The 19,189-nt window shown below is 44.8% G+C and overlaps 1 protein-coding gene across 3 annotated transcripts in view; it reads left to right on the forward strand.

Annotated features, from left to right (window-relative positions):
• Positions 1 to 4,754: 4,754 nt before the first annotated feature.
• LOC129710598 (tyrosine-protein phosphatase non-receptor type 3-like) overlaps positions 4,755 to 19,189 on the forward strand; it is a 161,648-nt gene continuing 147,213 nt past the window's right edge. For 2 of the 3 annotated variants that reach the window (XM_055657723.1, XM_055657741.1), the window contains exon 1: positions 4,755 to 5,314. The gene's annotated coding sequence lies outside the window, so the exon portion shown is untranslated. Of the gene's footprint in view, positions 5,492 to 19,189 lie in introns of all 3 variants that reach the window. The other variant, XM_055657732.1, reaches the window with a different exon arrangement.

The raw sequence follows: 19,189 nt of genomic DNA on the forward strand, positions 1-19,189 counted from the left end.
ATCCTTGAATACTGTGATTATCATTCTCATGGTTAAGAGAAACATTATCCAGGGAATCATTGAGGCTCTTTAACTTTCGTGAAACATCCACTTTGACCGGTCAAACATTTGACTTTAATATATACCTTTAGCAAACCCATATTACCTAATCTTAAGTGTCGGTTGACAATAAAAGTTTGAATTCTGGTCAAAATGTTAAGTCAATTTGAAGTGTTTTTTAATATTGCCATAATTCAGGTAATTTCTTTTCCCATCAGGATCAAACTAGGAATTCTTTAAAACGTGTAGAATGTTACTCGCTATCCCCTCTGCTCTCCAGAACTGACAATAAAAGGATTGTTGCCAATTTTATCAGCCAAAAATGCCATTAACAGAAAACAATAAAGAAAAAATCTGTTTAAAAAAAAAAGTTCTAGTGCGTGACCTGCAGAGTTTGTCTAGCAAATTGTTTCTTGCTTCAGATTCTAGTAACTGCAGTCTCTCATGTTACCGCCCTCTCCATGACTCACTGGTTCACTCAGCCCTACACATCCACCCCTCCCCGTCCCCTGGCATTTTCCTCGCAAACATAGGAAGTGCAACACTTATCACTATGTTTCCTCTCTGACCACTATCCAGAGAGCTAAACATTCCTACCAGGTGTAGCAAATTTTCACATGGACCTCCTCCAACCTCATCTACTGCATTTGATGCTTTCAACGTGGCTCTTTTACATCAACGAGACCAGATGTGGTTGAGGGACTGTTTTGTGTTACTCCTGTGCTCTGCCCCCAATGGTCATATTGAGCTCCAGGTTGCTTACTACTTCAATTGCACTTCCCATTCCCATACTGAACATTCTCTGCTTGGTCTTCTCCACTGCTCAGGGTGTTAAACACAAATAAAAAGTTCAACACTCTATGTTTTACTTGGGTAACCCGCAACACAATGGCATGCATATTGAGTTTTCCAATTTTAGGTAACCCAAACCCCGTGTTCCATTCTCTCTACTTCTTATCCACACAGGTTTTCTCATCCCCCTGTCACCAAAACACCCTTAATCCCTGGTATCTAATTCTATTCCCTTTCCCTATCTGGTTTCATCTGGCTATCATTCCTTCCATATCTGGTTCCACTTATCACCTTCCTTAACATATTCCAGCTTCTGCAGCCTCTTGTGTGTCTACTTATCATCTTCCATTCTCCGTCTCCACCCCCACCTTCCTCTCACTCCATGCTTTTCATGGTGGCTCACAAAGTACTTGTGCCCTTTCTTTCTCACAAAGTACTATGTGCCCTTGTGCCCTTTCTACTATCAGTACTTCATCCATGTGCTGTTCACCAGAGTGGAACACTCATGGTCTCCCCACCCAAGAGATACAATAAAACTCCAAGAATCCAGCATCCTTGGAACTATAGTTATAACAGACTTACAGTCATGTGATGAGAGTAAAATTAGGTTACTTGGCCCATCTACTCTGCCCTTCAATCACGGCAGATCTATCTCTCCTAACCCCATTCTCCTGCCTTCTCCCCATAACCTCTGACACCTGTACTAATCAAGAATCTCTCCATCTCTGCCTTACAAATATCCACTGACTTGGCCTCCACAGCAGTGGCAAAGGATTCCACATTCACCATCCTCTGACTAAAGAAATGTATCTTTATCTCCTTCCTAAAAGAACGTCCTTTAATTCTGAGGCTATGACCTCTCGTCCTAGACTCTCCCACGTGGAAACATCCTCTCCACATCCACTTTATAGAAAAACTAGGCGCAGGAGTAGACCAAACGGCCCTTTGAGCCAGCTGATCATGGCTGATCATCTAAAATCAGTAACCAGCAACATTTCCCCCCATAACTCTAGATTCCTTTAGCCCCAAGAGCTAAATCTAACTCCCTCTTGAAAACATCCAGTGAATTGGCCTCCACTGCCTTCTGTGGCAGAGAATTCCACAAATTCATAACTCTCTGGGTGAAAAAGTTTTTCTTCATCTCAGTCGTAAATGGCCTACCCCTTATTCTTAAGGTGTGACCACTGGTTCTGGACTCTCCGAAAATCGGGAACATTTTCCCTGCATGTAGCCTGTCCAATCCTTTAAGAATTTTATGTTTCTGTAAGATCTCCTCTCATCCTTCTAAATTCCAGTGAGTACAGCCCAGTCGACCCATTCTTTCATCATATGTTAGTCCCGCCATCCCGGGAATTACCCTGATGAACCTGCGCTGCACTCCCTCAATATCAATAATGTCCTTCCTCAAATTAGGAGACCAAAATTGCACACAATACTCCAGGTGCCATCTCACCAGGGCCCTATAAAACTACAGTAGAACCTCCTTGCTCCTAAACTCAAATCCTCTCACAATGAAGGCTATTGCAAGAGGATTTGAGGATTAGCTATCTTAACTGCCTGCTGTACCTGCATGCTTACTTTTAGTGACTGGTGTACAAGCACACCCAGGTCTTGTTGCACCTCCCCTTTTCCTAATCTGACACCATTCAGATAATAATCTGCCTTCCTGTTCTTGCCACCAAATTGGATAACCTCACATTTATACACATTATACTGCATCTGCAATGCATCTGCCCACTCACCCAACCTATCCGAGTCACATTGCAGCCTCATAGCATTCTCCTTGCAGCTCACACTGCCACCCAGCTTTGTGTCATCCGCAAATTTAGGGATTTCATATTTAATTCCCAAGCTTTTCACTATTCTGTATGTTTCTATGAGGATCCCCTCATTCTTCTAAACTCCAGCGAGTACAGGCACAGACCCGACAAAAACTCATATTAGGTTAACCCACTCATTCCTGGGATCATTCTTGTAAACCTCCTCTGGACCCTCTCCAGGTCCAGCACATCTTTCCTCAGATATGGTGCCAAAAATTGTTTACAATGTTCCAAATGCAGCTTTACCAGCGCCTTATACAACCTCAGCATTACATTCCTGTTTTTGTATACAAGCTCTCTTGAAATAATTGCTAGCATTGAGTTTGTTTTCTTTGCTACCGATTCGAGTTGCAGATTAACTTTTTGGGAATCCTGCACCAGCACTCCCATGAACCTTTGCACCTCTGATTTCTAGATTCTCTCCCCATTCAGAAAACAGTCTACCTTTATTCCTATCACACTTTAATACACTATATTCCATCCGCCACTTCTCTGCCCCATTCTCCCAAACTGCCCAAGTCCTTCTGTGGAGTCCCTGCTTTCTCTACACTCCCTGCCCTTCCACCTATTTTCGTATCATCCGCAAACTTGGCCACAAAGCCTTCAATCCCCTCATCCAAATCATTAATATACAACGTAAAGAGTTGCGGCCCCAGCACCAAGCCTTGCAGAACTCCAGTTGTCACTGGTAGCCATCCAGCCAGTTTTCTGTCCATGCTAGTAACTGCTAGATACCGTGGGCTCTCATAGAAACATGGCAAATAGGTGCAGGAGTAGGCCATTCGGCCCTTCGAGCCTGCTCTGCCATTCGATATGATCATGGCTGATCATCCAACTCAGTATCCCATCCCAGCCTTCTCTCCATACCCCCTGATCCCTTTAGCCACAAGGGCCACATCTATCTCCCTCTTAAATATAGCCAACAAACTGGCCTCAACTACCTTCTGTGGCAGAGAATTCCACAGATTCACCACTCTCTGTGTAAAAAATGATTTTCTCATCTCGGTCCTAAAATACTTCCCTCTTATCCTTAAACTGTGACCCCTAGTTCTGGACTTCCCCAACATCGGGAATAATCTTCCTGCATCTAGCCTGTCCAACCCCTTAAGAATTTTGTAAGTTTCTATAAGATCCCCCCTCAATCTTCTGAATTTTTGCGTGTAGAAGCCGAGTCTATCCAGTCTTTCTTCATATGAAAGTCCTGCCATCCCAGGAATCAGTATGGTGAACCTTCTCTGTACTGTACTATGGCAAGAATGTCTTTCCTCAGATTGTGAGACCAAAACTGTACGCAATACTCCAGGTGTGGTCTCACCAAGACCCTGTACAACTGCAGGAGAGCCTCCCTGCTCTTATACTCAAATCCTTTCTCATCTTCCTAAGCAGCCTAACGTTTGGCACCTTATCAAAGGCCTTCTGAAAATCTAGGTAAACAACGTCTTCTGACTCCTTTGTCTGCCCTGCTATTTACTTCTTCAAAGAATTCCAGCAAATTTGTCAAGCAAGACCCGTTCACAAAGCTGACCGGCCTATTCTATCATGAACTTTTAAGTACTCCAGACTTTTGGAAATTATTCCTATTAATACACTGGCACACTTTTAAGGCACTTTTTTTTAGATGTTACATAATAATCGATCAAACTAAACAAGTTTAAATTAAGTTTAAAGGATACATAGACCAAGTTTGTTTAAGAGCATTGGAATAGTCTGAATTACTTTAAAAAATTTGGAATAGGTAAGCCAGATGATTTCCAAAAAATAACATAGGAAATTATTGGTGTACTTGTCATAGGAAGAGTGCAACAAAGTTTCAGCAACCAAATCATCAATCAACCGGGGTACTGAATGGCGGTGCTGGCTCGAATGGCCGAAGGTCCTACTCCTGCACCTATTGTCTAAAATCTTAGGATGGCAGGATTGTCATGTGAATAAGCCTGTATTCACCAAAGTTACTAATAGTTTAAGCGTATTATTAAATGAGTTGGGTGCATAATTATGATCTAAATATGTTTAATATTAATACATGCGATTTAAATTGGGAAGGGAAAGTGAAAAATATGGTGTAATATTACAATGTACTGAGCAACACAATAAATATCACAGTCTATAAATTCTTTATTTTGGTTATACCAAAGAAATAATTAGAGCAAGAACAAAACTACTGGCAAAAGAAAGTTAATGAACAACTTATTCACTTCACTCCTATTTGTGGGATCTTACTATGTGCATCACAACTCCGCGTGCACATTTTTGACGATGATTGCCTGTTAGAAAGAAACAACCAAACGGCGAGCTTGAACACTTTACTCGCCAGATACGATGCGCTGCTCGGCAAGAGCTTGCGTTGGAGTCGAGGTGCCACAACATCACCGCTCCGTCGATCGCCCTCGCACCTACCATTAGACGCAGCCGCGCCGCGCCACACCCCCGCACGCATGCGCCTCGAGACTCGGCGCGGGCGCCGGCGCCGGCGGTTGGGAGGAGCCGCGCGCTCCCGGGCGATGATGGGAGCGACGGGAGGGTGGGGGAGGAGTGACGTTGCACACCTGCTGCCAAGCAAGTCTCACCATGGGAGTTACGGTAGCGGCGTGGCACGGCTAGCGAGGGGCGAACAGCAACGCCGGCAGCGGTCGACCAGGAGGAGCGGCACCTCGAATGCCAAGGTACGGAGTCTGATGCTTCCTCGGGTTGAGCTGTCATCGCCGAACTTAAACGACGACGAGCTGCGGGTTGCTTTACTTTGGGAGTGCGTGGTCAAAGTACAGTGGGAGGAGGTGAAGGTGGAGGCGGTGCGCGCGCATATTTACAGCGATGGGGAAGGGCGAAGGAGAGCGATGCAGGTAAAGTGATGAGGCAAGTGGGAAGCAGCTAGTCTGTGCAAGTCCACAACACATCCATATACGCAATTAGTGCAATGGGCCAATGCCCAATAACAAGGACATACATGTAAATTATTTAGTCACTTGTGGGAGGCAATCGGGGACAGTTAATCTGAACTTCAGTCTGTATGTTTTTTAAATATCTATGTTTTAAGAGTCATAACGGAAAAACAAATCGGCCGATTTGTCCGTGAGTGGTGCGAGAGCAAACAAATGTTCGGAGCCATAGATGGGGTGGAGTGCCCACCCTGTGCATTGGTTATTTTGGAAAGTTACGTCTCCTCCTGGCACCATTAAAGTGAAACCATAAATGTCTGAGATGTTAACACGTGAATTGCGTTGCGCTTACAGGTGAATAGAAAAGGGATGGACCTGGGTGAATGGGGCAGCCTTCATTTAGAACAGTGGAATAAATGCTTCCTTTAACAAGACTATTGGCTGTTGGGCATTTTGGTAATCGGCAATTAAAATGTATAAATGCACAAAAGGTTAAGTTAAATATGACTCGCATGAAATTTAGTTTGTCTCAGTGCTGGGCTGTCGAATTGGTCTCGCCCATTGGAAAAATGTGAATTGACATTTTTCAATTATTGAGTTTTCCTATATTGAAAGGATATAACTGAATATAGCTCTGCCCTCTGGTGCACTTTCTTTTTATAGGGATTTGCCTAGAACTAAATATTCTAAATTGTAATATAAGAATGATTTAGTACTAAATGGAAGATTATTATAGTCATGGTATTATACAGCCCAGAAACTGGCCCTTTGGCAAAACCTGTCCATGTTTTTTACATGGGTGATCATGTATTGTGAATTTAAGTTTTTTGAAGAAGTAACCAAAAAGGTTGCTAAGGGCAAGGCTATCAATGTATCTATGGACCTCAAAGCATTTGATAAGGTTCATCATGATTTGGCATATGTAGAGTCCAGGGAGGGGAAGATGCTGGAGTCAATCATAAAAGATGAAATAGCGGCACATTTGAATAGCATTTGAACAGGATCGGTCTGAGTCAGCATGGATTTATGAAGGAGAAATCATGCTTGACTAGGAATTTTTTGAGGATGTAACGCAGAAAATGGACAAGGGAGAGCCAGTGGATGTAGTGTACCTGGACTTTCAGAAAGCATTTGATAAGGTCCCATAAGGAGATTAGTGGGCAAAATTATGGCATGGTATTGGGGGTAGAGTGCTGACATGGGTAGAAAATTGGTTGGCAGACAGGAAACGAAGAGTAGGGATTAACGGGTCACTTTCAGAATTGCAGGCAGTGACAAGGGGGGGTACCACAAAGCTTGGTGCTGGGACAGCAGCTATTTAGAATATTCATGATTTAGATGACGGGATTACAAATAACATTAGCAAATTTGCGGATGACACAATGCTGGGTGGCAGTGTGAACTGTGAGGAGGATGCTATGAGAATGCAGGGTAACTTGGACAGGTTGGGCAGATACATGGCAAATGCAGTTTAATGTGGATAAATGTGAGGTTATCCACTTTGTTAGCAAAAACAGGAAGGCAGATTATTATCTAAATGGTGTGAAGTTGGGAAAAGGGGATGTACAACGGGATCTGGTGGGCCCTTGTTCATCAGTCAATGAAAGTAAGCATGCAGGTACAGCAGGCAGTGAAGAAAGTGAATGGCATGTTGGCCTTCATAACAAGAGGAATTGAGTATAGGAGCAAAGAGGTCCTTCTGCAGTTGTACAGGACCCCAGTGAGACCACACCTGCAGTATTTTCTGCAGTTTTGGTCTCCTAATTGGAGGAAGGACATTAGGGCTATTGAGTGCAGCATAGGTTTACAAGGTTAATTCCTGGGATGGCGGGACTGTCATATGCTGAGCGAATGGAGCGGCTAAGTATGTATACTCTGGAATGATGAGAGGGAAATCTTATTGAAACATATAAAATTATAAAGGGGTTGGACACGCTAGAGGCAGGAAACATTTTCCTAATGTTGGGGGACTCCAGAACCAGGGACCACAGTTTATGAATATGGGGTAAGCCATTTAGAACGGAGATCAGGAAACACTTTGTCACACAGAGAGTTGTGAGTCTGTGGAATTCTCTGCCTCAGAGGGCGGTGGATGCCGGTTCTATGGATACTTTCAAGAGCCAGCTAGATAGGGCTCTTAAAGATAGCGGAGTCATGGGATATGGGGAGAAGGCAGGAACGGGGTACTCTCAGGGCTCTCAATTAACTTTTTTTCCTCTGTTGTCAGCCGGGCAACCTAGGCAGCTTTTTAGGTTGCCAACTGACAGTTTAGGTGGTCATTTAAGACAGCTTGCATGACACGTGCGATAATGTGCTCGGACGAAGTGCGTAGTTACCAGTCGGAATTATGCTCAATGAAGTATTCACATATTATTTCTGCTTCAAATAAAGTCACAAACTAAACATATTCACCAATCAAGACATGGTATATACCACAATGGCATGCAACAAAATTATAATACAGTATCTCAACCGTTTTTACACTTTGCAATGAATGCAATTTCTATTATTTCTTTCCACTTCCAAACTAAAATTTGGTTGGATTATTCAGCATATGATCAACCTCAGTGAGATCAAGCGCAGTCTTGGCGAATGCTTCGCCCAACACCTCCGCTCAGTTCGCAATAACCAACCTGACCTCCCGGTGGCTCAGCACTTCAACTCCCCCTCCCTTTCCGAATCCGACCTTTCTGTCCTGGGCCTCTTCCATGGCCAGAGTAAGGCCCACTGTAAATTGGAGGAGCAGCACCTCATATTTCGCTTGGGCAGTTTACACCCCAGCGGTATGAACATTTACTTCTTCAATTTCAGGTAGTCCCTGCTTTCTCCTCCCCTTCCCAGCTATCCCTCAGCCCACTGTCTCCGCCTCTTCCTTTCTTCTTCCCGTCCCCCCCCACCCTCACATCAGTCTGAAGAAGGGTCTCAACGCGAAACGTCACCCATTTCCTTTGCTCCATAGATGCTGCCTCACCCACTGAGTTTCTCCAGCAATTTTCTCTACCCATTCACACAAGTTCTGTTATCTCTCTTTCCTCACCCACTCCCTACACATTAGGGGCAATTTTACAGAGACAAGTTAACCTACAGAGCCAATGCATCTTTGGGATGTGGGAGGAAACCCACACGCTTGCATGGAGAATGTGCAAATTCAACACAGACAGTCCCCGAGGACAGGATCTCTCGTGTGTGAGGCAGCAAGTCTACCAGCTGTGCCACTATATTTTATTTTCCAACACACAAAAAATTATACATTGATAACTTTGGTTAGTAAAAAAAAAGAAACAATCCATTTTCAGTCTTAAATCTCCAAGTGACGCTATGTCCCCCTTTACAGCTACTGTATGTTTTAATTCAGTTCAAGACTATGGGGCAATACATTGGCCATAAAGTTGCTGCCTTAAAGTGCCAGAGATCCGGAATTGATCCTGAATATGGTTGTTGTCTGTATGGAATTTGCCCCTTTTCCCTTTGATCGCATGGGTTTTCTCCGGGTGCTCTTGTTTCCTTCCACATTCCAAAGGTGTGCAGGAACTTATTTCAGACCCAACCCAAAACGTAATATTTCCCTTTTGTCCAGAGATTCCATCTGACCTGTTGAGTTACTCCAGCTTTTTGTGTCGATCTTCAGTTTAAACCAGCATCTGCAGTTCCTTCCTACACACACAATACTATACGATAGAACTTTATTAATCCCAGGAGGGAAATTGTGTGTGTGGGCAAATATATTACTTACGGAGTGGACACGGTGGGCCGAAGGGCCTGTTTCCACTCTGTATCTTTAAATTACACTAAAACGCTAAAACCAGAGGGAGTCTAAAGAAGGGTCTCTACCGGAAACGTCACCCAATTTCTTCTATTGCTGGCTGGCTGCTCCATGGAGTTTACCCGCACAATTAAAGCATGGAATAGTCTTCACCCTACCATAGTTACGCAACCAGACACAACTAAATCTTAGGTAGCTCTTTTTTGCCCCAAGAACCCTTTTTTTGCTTGTCAAGAATCAAGAGAGTTTTATTGTCATGTGTCCCAGATGGGACGATGAAATTCTTGCTTGCTGCAGCACAACAGAATATGTAAACATAATACAGAACGGGAGATAAAAGTTCAGTGTGTTTATATACCATAAACCATATATATACACACAATAAATGAACAGATAAAATGCAATAGACTGTTATTGTTCAGAGTTTGGAGTTTGGTGATGGACCCCCCACCACCTCCAGTTTAAATTCCATTTAGAATATTTTTGGAGGACCAGGAAACCAGAAGCAAGAGTTACTCCAGGGAGTTACTCCAGCTCCAGGGAGTGATTCTGCGCTGGTTTTCAGCGGTCGCGGCGACCAGACTTCAATGGCGGACAGATCTCCCACAATTCAAAGCGAGTGATAAAGTCCCCAGCACCGACCAGTTGCTGTGGCAGTGCGCATGTGTAGGGTGGCAGATGATGCGCTGGCCTTGGTTGGGTGCATGTGCAGGGGGAGGATGTACTGGCTGTAGCAGTGCGCATGTGCAAGGCTGTGCCGGCGGATGAGGAGCGAGTGGAGAGCGGAGTCCCGGCAGCGGACATGGATATGGATGGCGGGCGGAGACAGAGGGTGACAGAGAGATAGAGAGGGGGGCCCTGCTCAGAATTGAATGGCAGGTGTCCCGGGTGCTTGCCAAACCTGGCAAAATGACACAACTTTTAGGTTGCCCGGCGGGACGTTAGGTGACGTTGGCACCCGGGCAACCGTTAATTTCGAGTCTTGCTGATTGGGGATGATCAGCCATGATCACATTGGATGGGGGTGCTTGCTCGAAAGATGTGCAGTTTTCCAAGGAGTGTAAATACCTTGGAGTTTACGTGGACAGTAAACTGGACTGGTTCAAGAGCGCTGAGGCCCTTTACAAGAAGGGACAGAGCCAGCTTTGGTCCTTTGCCGTCAAAGGCAGGGTCCTAGTGTTATGGAACAGATGAAACTGGGAGTACATGTATATAGTTCCTTGAAAGTGGAGTCATAGAGTGATAGGGCAGTAAAGATGAATTCTGGTACATTGGTATTCATCATTGGTACATTGGTATTCATATGGTACATTGGTATTCATTGGTATTGAGTATAGAAGTTGGGATGTTACTTTACAGTTGTACAGGATGTTCACAAGGAAGTATTTGGAATGCTATGTGCAGCTCTAGGAGGGATTTTGTTAAGGTAGAAAGAGTGTAGAGAAGATTTACAAGGATGGTACTAGGTCTGAACAACAGTGAGAGGTCAGGCAAGCTAGGACTTCCCTGTCTGAAGGCTTATGGATGATCTTAGAGGTGAGGAAATTGATAACTTTTGCAGTGTCTTTTATCCAGGAATGGGAGAATCAAGAACCAGAGGATGTAGATTTAAGATGAGAGGGACAAGATTTAATAGGAACCTGAAGTACAACCTTTTCATTTAAGGAAGTGGGTATATAGAACGAGCTACCAGAGGGTGTATTTGAGACGGGTACCATGAAAAGCATTTCAAAGACACTTCGGTACATAGATTGGAAAGGTTGAGAGGGATATGGGCAAATTGGATGGGGCTACTTGATTGGCATGGATGACATGGGCCAAAGGGCCTGTTCCAGTGCTGAACATTTCTAACTCTGTGGATGTTGTGCTGGATGACTCCGTGACTCTGAATTCCTTGTTCACATGAAGCTCATAGAGTAAACAGTATACATGATTATGATAGATACAACAATAAGTACATTTTACTAGATCGCTTGGCAAATAAGAGCATTTATTTCAGGCTAAAGCTTGGCATTAAATACCATCAATACTTCCAAATTCATAATTACACTCAGGGAACTGGGTTTCTGTTCCTCCTTGTGCCCTCATCAGCAGATCTTAATCAGTACAGATTGACAGCAACACCTTCTCTTCATTGACGAACATCAGTATGTCAGGCTACAGAACTGTGTCTCGTACATGGTAGTGGCAACACAGGGGCCCCACACGGGACGGTCCTCTCTCCCTTCCTGTTCACCATCTACACCTCAGACTTCAGATATACAGTGGCTTGCAAAAGTTTTCATACCCCTTGAACTTTTCCACATTTTGTCACGTTACAACCACAAATGTAAATGTATTTTATTGGGATTTTATGTGATAGACCAACACAAAGTGGTGCATAATTGTGAAGTGGAAGGAAAATGATACATGGTTTTCAAATTTTTTTACAAATAAAAAACTGAAAAGTGTGGCGTGCAAAAGTATTCAGCCCCCTTTACTCTGATACCCCTAAATAAAATCCAGTGCAACTAATTGCCTTCAGAAGTCACCTAATTAGTAAATAGAGTCCACTTGTGTGTAATCTAATCTCAGTATAAATACAGCTGTTCTGTGAAGGCCTCAGAGTATGTTAGAGAACATCACCACTGAGTGATGTCGACTGGAATATGTTCGAACCAAGTTCCAGTGACGTCAGTGAGTTCGCGGAAGCAGTCATGGACTTCATCGCAACAGTAACCGACAACATCGTCCCCACGGTAAGGGTAAGCACCTTTCCGAACCAAAAACCCTGGGTAGACAGGTCTGTTCGTGTGGCCCAGAATGCTCGCACCGCTGCCTACAACAGGAAACATGGACGTCTACAAGGCAGAGTCCTACCGACTGCGAAGGGTGGTGAAGGACGCAAAGAGAAGGTACAGAGACAAGATGGAGTTACAGATGGAGCAGCAGGACACCAGAAGCCTGTGGCAGGGGCTACGGATTGTAACCAACTACCGGAGCACCCCTCCCTCGTCCGCAAGTGCCGGCACCTCCCTAGCTGATGACCTGAACTCCTTTTACGCTCGTTTCGAGAGGGGCAACACCACTCCAGGTCTGCCGACTATTGACAATACCGCCAGCGGGCTGGCTACCGAAGCTGAAGGGAGGAATGTGCACACATTCTCGCTGTCCGAGCACGACGTGAGGAGGGCTCTGACACGGGTGAACACGAGAAAAGCTGCAGGCCCCGATGGCATCTCGGGGTGAGTACTCAAGTCCTGTGCTACGCAGCTAGCTCCAGTGCTCACTACATTATTCAACCTCTCCTTGGACAAGTCCGTGGTCCCTGCCTGCTTCAAAAAATCCATCATTGTACCGGTACCAAAAAATGCCTCCCCCTTATCTCGGTAGTCATGAAATGCTTTGAGAGGCTGGTGAAGAAACACATCTGCGCCTTCCTCCCTCGGAACATGGACCCGTTGCAGTTCCCATACCGTCCGAACAGATCCACGGACGATGCGGTCTCCCAGGTCTTGCACACCACTCTCTCCCATCTGGACAGCCAGAAGGGGGGCTACGTGAGGATGCTGTTCATAGTTACAGTTCAGCCTTCAACACGATAGTCCCCACCAGACTGGCCGGGAAGCTAATGGAATTGGGGCTCAACTCCTCCCTGTGTGCCTGGGCCCTGGACTTTCTCACCGCCAGGCCCCAGGTAGTCAAGATGGGAGGGAATACATCGAAGTCCCTCACCCTGAGCACAGGATCGCCCCAGGGTTTCGTCCTCAGCCCCCTATTGTACTCCCTGTACACGCATGACTGTGTGGCTAGGTTCAGCTCCAACTCATTAATTAAGTTTGCTGATGACACCATGGTGGTGGGCCTGATCTCGGACAGCGACGAGAAGGCCTACCGGGAGGAGGTGGCTGGTCTAACACTCTGGTGCCAGGATAACAGCCTCCTCTTGAACATCAAAAAAACGAAGGAGCTGATCATGGACTTTAGGAGCGCACATCATCCGAGGACGTACACTCCATTGAGGATAAATGGGGATCCTGTGGGTAGGGTGAACTGTTTTAAATATCTGGGAGTCCACATCTCCGAGGATATGACATGGGCATCACACGCCTCAGCACTCGTGAGTAAGGCAAGGCAGCGCCTTTACCACCTCAGGCAATTGAGGAAATTCAGAGTGTCTCCGAGGATCCTCCAGTGCTTCTATGCAGCGGCGGTGGAAAGCATCTTGTCCGGGAACATTACCATCTGGTTTGGGAATTGCTCTGCCAAAGACAAGAAGGCTCTGCAGAGAGTAGTGCGTTCGGCCGAACGCACTATGGGAACTTCACTTGCCCCCCTGCAGGAACTATACATCAGGAGGTGCAACTCCAGAGCCAACAATATCATGAGAGACCCCTTCCACCCCTGCAACAGACTGTTCCAGCTGCTACGGTCTGGCAAACGCCTCCGTTGCCATGTGGTGAGAACGGAGAGGTTGAGAAGGAGTTTCTTCCCAGAGGCCATTCGGACTGTAAACGCCTATCTCACCAGGGACTAACTCTACTGAACGTTTTTCCTTCCATTATTTATTATGTAAAAGAATATGTGTGTTATGATTGTGTTTATAGTTTGTTTGGTTGTTTGTCTTTTGCACAAACGTCCGCGAGCATTGCCACTTACATTTCACTGCACATCTCGTATGTGTATGTGACAAATAAACTTGACTTGACTTGATTAGTGAACAAACAGCATCATGAAGCCCAAGGAACACATCAGACAGGTCAGGGATAAAGTTGTGGAGAAGTTTAAAGCAGTGTTAGGTTATAAAAAAATATCCCAAGCTTTGAACATCTCACGGAGCACTGTTCAATCCATCATCCAAAAATGGAAAGAGTATGGCACAACTGCAAACCTACCAAGACATGGCCGTCTACCTAAACTGACAGGCCTGGCAAGGAGAGCATTGATCAGAGAAGCAGCCAAGAGGCCCATGGTAACTCTGGAGGAGCTGCAGAGATCCACAGCTCAGGTGAGAGAATCTGTCCACAGAACAACTACAGGTGCACAACCTTTTATCCGAAAGCCTTGGGACCAGACACTTGTCGGATTTCGGACATTTTCGGATTTCAGAATGGAAGATTTTTAGCGTAGATTAGGTAGGTAGCGCGGGCGGCTTGAAAAGTCTGGAGCAGCTGCCTCCTCCCCGGAGACCGGGAGAATCATTGCATAAATGTTAGTCAGTTAGTTTGGAGGGATTTTATGTGGTGGTGGTGGTGTAGGGGTGAAGGGGGAAACTTTAATTCTTAGTCCCCTACCTACCTGGTCGGCGACTCCCAACCTCGCGGAGCTGGGGGCTCCGTCCGGCCGCGGGCGGCGCCGGTTGTAGCTCCGACCCCGGCAACTCTACCCCTGGCTACGAGGCGCTCCAAATCCAGCACGGCCCACGGCCGGACGTCCCAGCTCCGAGAATGTCGGGAGTCGGCGGCGTCGCAGCACTGGGATACCAATGCCTTACCGGGTCGCCGTGCGGCAAGCTCCGGAGCGCTGTGGCCGCCTTCTTCCAACATTCGCGGAGCGTCGCTGGATTTGGAGCCGCGGAGCTGGGGGCACCACCGGCCGCGGGCAGCGCCGGTTGGAGCTCCGACCCCGGCAACTCTACCCCTGGCTGCGCGGCTCCAAATCCAGCGACGCTCCGCGATGTTGTGTGTCGGCGGCCACAGCGCTCCGGAGCTTGCCGCACGGCGACCCGGCGACGCCGCCGACTCCCGACATTCGCGGAGCTGGGACGTCCGGCCGCGGGCCGCGCTGGATTTGGAGCGCCTCGCAGCCAGGGGTAGAGTTGCCGGGGTCGGAGCTACAACCGGCGCCGCCCGCGGCCACAGCGCTGCGGAGCTTACTGCACAGCGACCCGGTAAGGCATTGACCGCTCCCCGCCTCTCCGACCAGGTAGGGGACTAAGAATTAAAGTTTACCCCTTCACCCCCCTTCACATAAAAGCCCTCCAAACTAACTGACTAACATTTAAGCAATGATTTACCGATGTTTAAGTGTCTCCCGGTCTCCAGGGAGGAGGCAGCCGCTACATTAGTACAGACCTGGGTTGACCGTGGGTCGTTTTGGGTCAGGTTTGGCGCCAAACGCGAGCTTTGGTGCGCAGACGACATCTGGAAAAAATGGCCGGTTTTCGGAGCTTTTCGGTTTCTGGAACACCGGATAAAAGGTTGTGCACCTGTATTAGTCGTGCACTCCATAACCATATAACCACAAATCGGGCCTTTATGGAAGAGGCAAGAAGAAAGCCATTGTTGAAAAAAAGCCATAAGAAGTCCCGTTTGCAGTTTGCCACAAGCCATGTGGGGGACACAGCAAACATGTGGAGGAAGGTGCTCTGGTCAGATGAGACCAAAATTGAAGTTTTTGGCCTAAATGCAAAACGCTATGTGTGGCGGAAAACTAACACTGCACATCACCCTGAACACACCATCCCCACTGTGAAACATGGTGGTGGCAGCATCATGCTGTGGGGATGCTTTTCTTCAGCAGGAACAGGGAAGCTGGTCAGAGTTGATGGGAAGATGGATGGAGCCAAATACAGGGCAATCTTGGAAGAAAATCTGCTAGAGTCTGCAAAAGACTTGAGACTGGGGCGGAGGTTCACCTTCCAGCAGGAAAACCTGGCAGATCACTTTCCCTCCTGGGGTAAATACAATTATATCGTATCATCACTGCGGTGCCACAGTGCTGAACAATCCCATGCTGTACTGTATGTTACTGTGTAGCCTGACACAGTTCTAATGCTATCATTAACTTCACCAACAATACCACTGTCTTTGGACAAATAAGGATAACGACGAGTCAGAGTACAGGATGGGGATGGAAAGTGCTTGTGTGATGCTAGATCAACAATTTTTCCACGTTAAGATCAAGTCGACTTGATCGTTGACTTCAAGAAGGGAAAGCTGAGGGTCCATGAACCTGTCTTTGTAGGGACAACAGTGGAGAGAGTCATGGCCTGTTTTGGAAATTTGAATTCTCAAGATGACGGCTGCAGAAAGTGGTGGCTAATATCCTGTCCATCGCAGGTAGTGACCTCACCACCATCAAAGGAATCTACAGGAAGCATTGACTCTTTGACGTACTTTGCCAAAAATGTTACCACTTGAGCTGAAATAACACAAAGGATAAGGCAACATAAATGTATGTTTAAAGTCTTGTTTGGGAAAATGAAAAAGATATATAAATAAATACTTTTGTATCAAGTTGTTCCTGACTGTATGAACAATATTTACATATTGGTCCTGGGATTTTTATTACATATCAAAGATGGATTAAACATGAATAAAATAGGCAATGCTTCCTGGAGATCCCTTTGCTGGTGGGGAAGTCAATAGCTGTGATGCCTGGCCACACACTCATTTTGCACTACCATCAAGAAGGTTCAGAAACCTGAGAACAATTACCATGGGTTTCAAGAATTGATTCTTCCCATCAGCCATTAGGTTATTGAGCCACATAACCAGAACCGTACTATGGTTTCTCTGTGTACATTAGTTTTTGCAGCTTTATGGTCTAATTTGCTTAAAATAACTGAATTTACCATCAGGCTATTAGACCTGGCTCGGACAAAACTGATTATTAATAACCCATTATCTGTTTACTTTATCAGTTTATTTATTAATGTGTGTATATATTTATATTATGGTATATGGACACATTCATCTGTTTTGTAGTAAATGCCTACTATGTTCTGTGTGCTGAAGCAAAGCAAGAATTTCATTGTCCTATCAGGGACACATGACAATAAACTCACTTGAACTTGAACACCATTTAATTGCTGCTGTTGTGCCTAATGGCTATTCTGAACTTCCTCTTTGACCTCTTTATAGTGTTAATCTGTTAGTCCTCTTGATATAGTGTTGATTTTTTTTTTAATGCATACCATTTTTCTATATCTCTATTAGCCCCAATCAGACTTTTGGTTTGGTTTGCATCTTTATCTCGGTGAATCTGATGCTTAGCGAGGGACTGCAGATGCTGGTTTACCGGAGATAGACACAAAATGCTGGAGTAACTTAGTGGGACAGGCAGCATCTCGGGAGAGAAGGAATGGGTGACGCTTTTGGTCGAGACCCTTCTTCAGACTCCTTGGCACTCCAGTTTTTGAATACGTCACCCATTCCTACTCTCCAGAGATGTTGCTTGTCCTGCTGAGTTATTCCAGAATTGTGTGGCTAATCCTCTGTTTTCTGAACTGCGGATTCATTTGGATAATTTAGCACTTCTTAACTTTGAGTTATCAGAGTTTTTTTGGTGTCTATTCCAGCATCGATAAACATTCTCTTTGAATGGTATTCAACATTTTGTAAAATATATATAGAACGCATTTATTTGGTTCAGCAGTTATTGTTGTACTTTGTACTTTGGCAAGAAATTTGCCATTTGATCTAAAATAACACTAGGAGTGAGACAATTTAAATGTTTACATTTAAAGTCATTTTTAGGAAACTAGCAGTATAAAGATGTGCATATTAATACTTTTGTATGAATTTGTTCTTGACTGCATGAAATATGTACATTTTGTTGTTGGTGTTATTAAATACTATAGAAGGATTAAATTTGAAAAAGGCTGTTTCACTTTTTTGAGAGTTAGCCTTCTCATTGTTCTGTCGCTATATTTCAGTTGCTAGGAGATGTAGTGCAGTGGCCCAGATAACTTGTTTTTTCCCCTTTCCTTTCTTTCAAGTCTGATTCATTCTGGCTTCTATTCAACATCTCTCTTGTAACATCAGAAATTCAGTAAGTGGTGCAATATGCATCAAACTTGTATCTTACTGTTCCATGTGTCCATATATGAGAATGCATGCAGGATCTTTCAGTTCTAGGTGGTCAGCCTTAAAGTTTCTCAGCATCACTTCATTATTATTGTCAGTTTATAAATTAACAGTGAAACAATAGTAGTTCTTTCTGTCTATTAGTTGGGCATTGCTGCCAGCTTTCTCGTGTTTAAAGATGGAACACTAATTCAGATTGACATCACAATGTAGTATTAATGGATTATTTTACTACTTTTTGATAAGACCCTATTTGATTTGATTTTGTAAATAAATGTAATGTTTATCATACTAGTCGTTGGCCAAAATTGAATATCAAGTCTATTCTTGGACCTCTCTTTGTAAAGTGGTTGCCTTATTTGACTACATGAGTGCCTCCATTATAAAAAGTAATTCCTCAGCTATGAAGTTCTTTCGAATGTTCTGGAGATTTGAGGAAGTATCTCCAATGCTTTACAGATTTTTTTTTAAAGCCTATTTTTTTTTAGACTATTCTGCCAGTGGTGGTATTATGCAATTCTGAAATTACAGTCATCATAATTGGTGGCGTGATCATGGTTGGCTTGCTCATACAACTGAAGAAAGTACTTTTGTGGCCTGTGAATATATTGCTTTGTTTAGTTTAGAGATTCAGCGTGGAAACGGGCTCTTCGGCCCACCAAGTCTGCACCAACCAGCGATCACCTTTTGGGATGGAAGTCTGTAGTGGGATTTGATGGTGTGGATTGAGTTATGCAGAGGCAGGAGGAAGGGGGGAAATGGGAACTGCTGGTATTTATTTAAATTTATTTTCCTCCATCAGACTCCAAACATACTGCACAGAAAAGGCAACGAATTGTATCCATAATTGTGCAAAAGTGGATAGCTGGGGGAGTGGGCTTCAATTAGACTCTCTTGGGTCCTGTTTCGATGTATCAATTAAAATTGATGAACATTATCCAATAAACCTAATTTCAGAGGGTGAAAATTTAGTTAGTTTATTTAATGCATGATTTCTTATTATATGCTCCAGTGATGGTTTCAGCATTTTGGTCAGGATTGCATTATCCATGCTCAAAACTAATAATAATAATAATAATAATTTTATTTATAGAGCACTTTAAAAACAAA

Source organism: Leucoraja erinacea, chromosome 2, assembly GCF_028641065.1.
Source record: "Leucoraja erinacea ecotype New England chromosome 2, Leri_hhj_1, whole genome shotgun sequence".
Lineage (NCBI taxonomy): Eukaryota > Metazoa > Chordata > Chondrichthyes > Rajiformes > Rajidae > Leucoraja > Leucoraja erinaceus.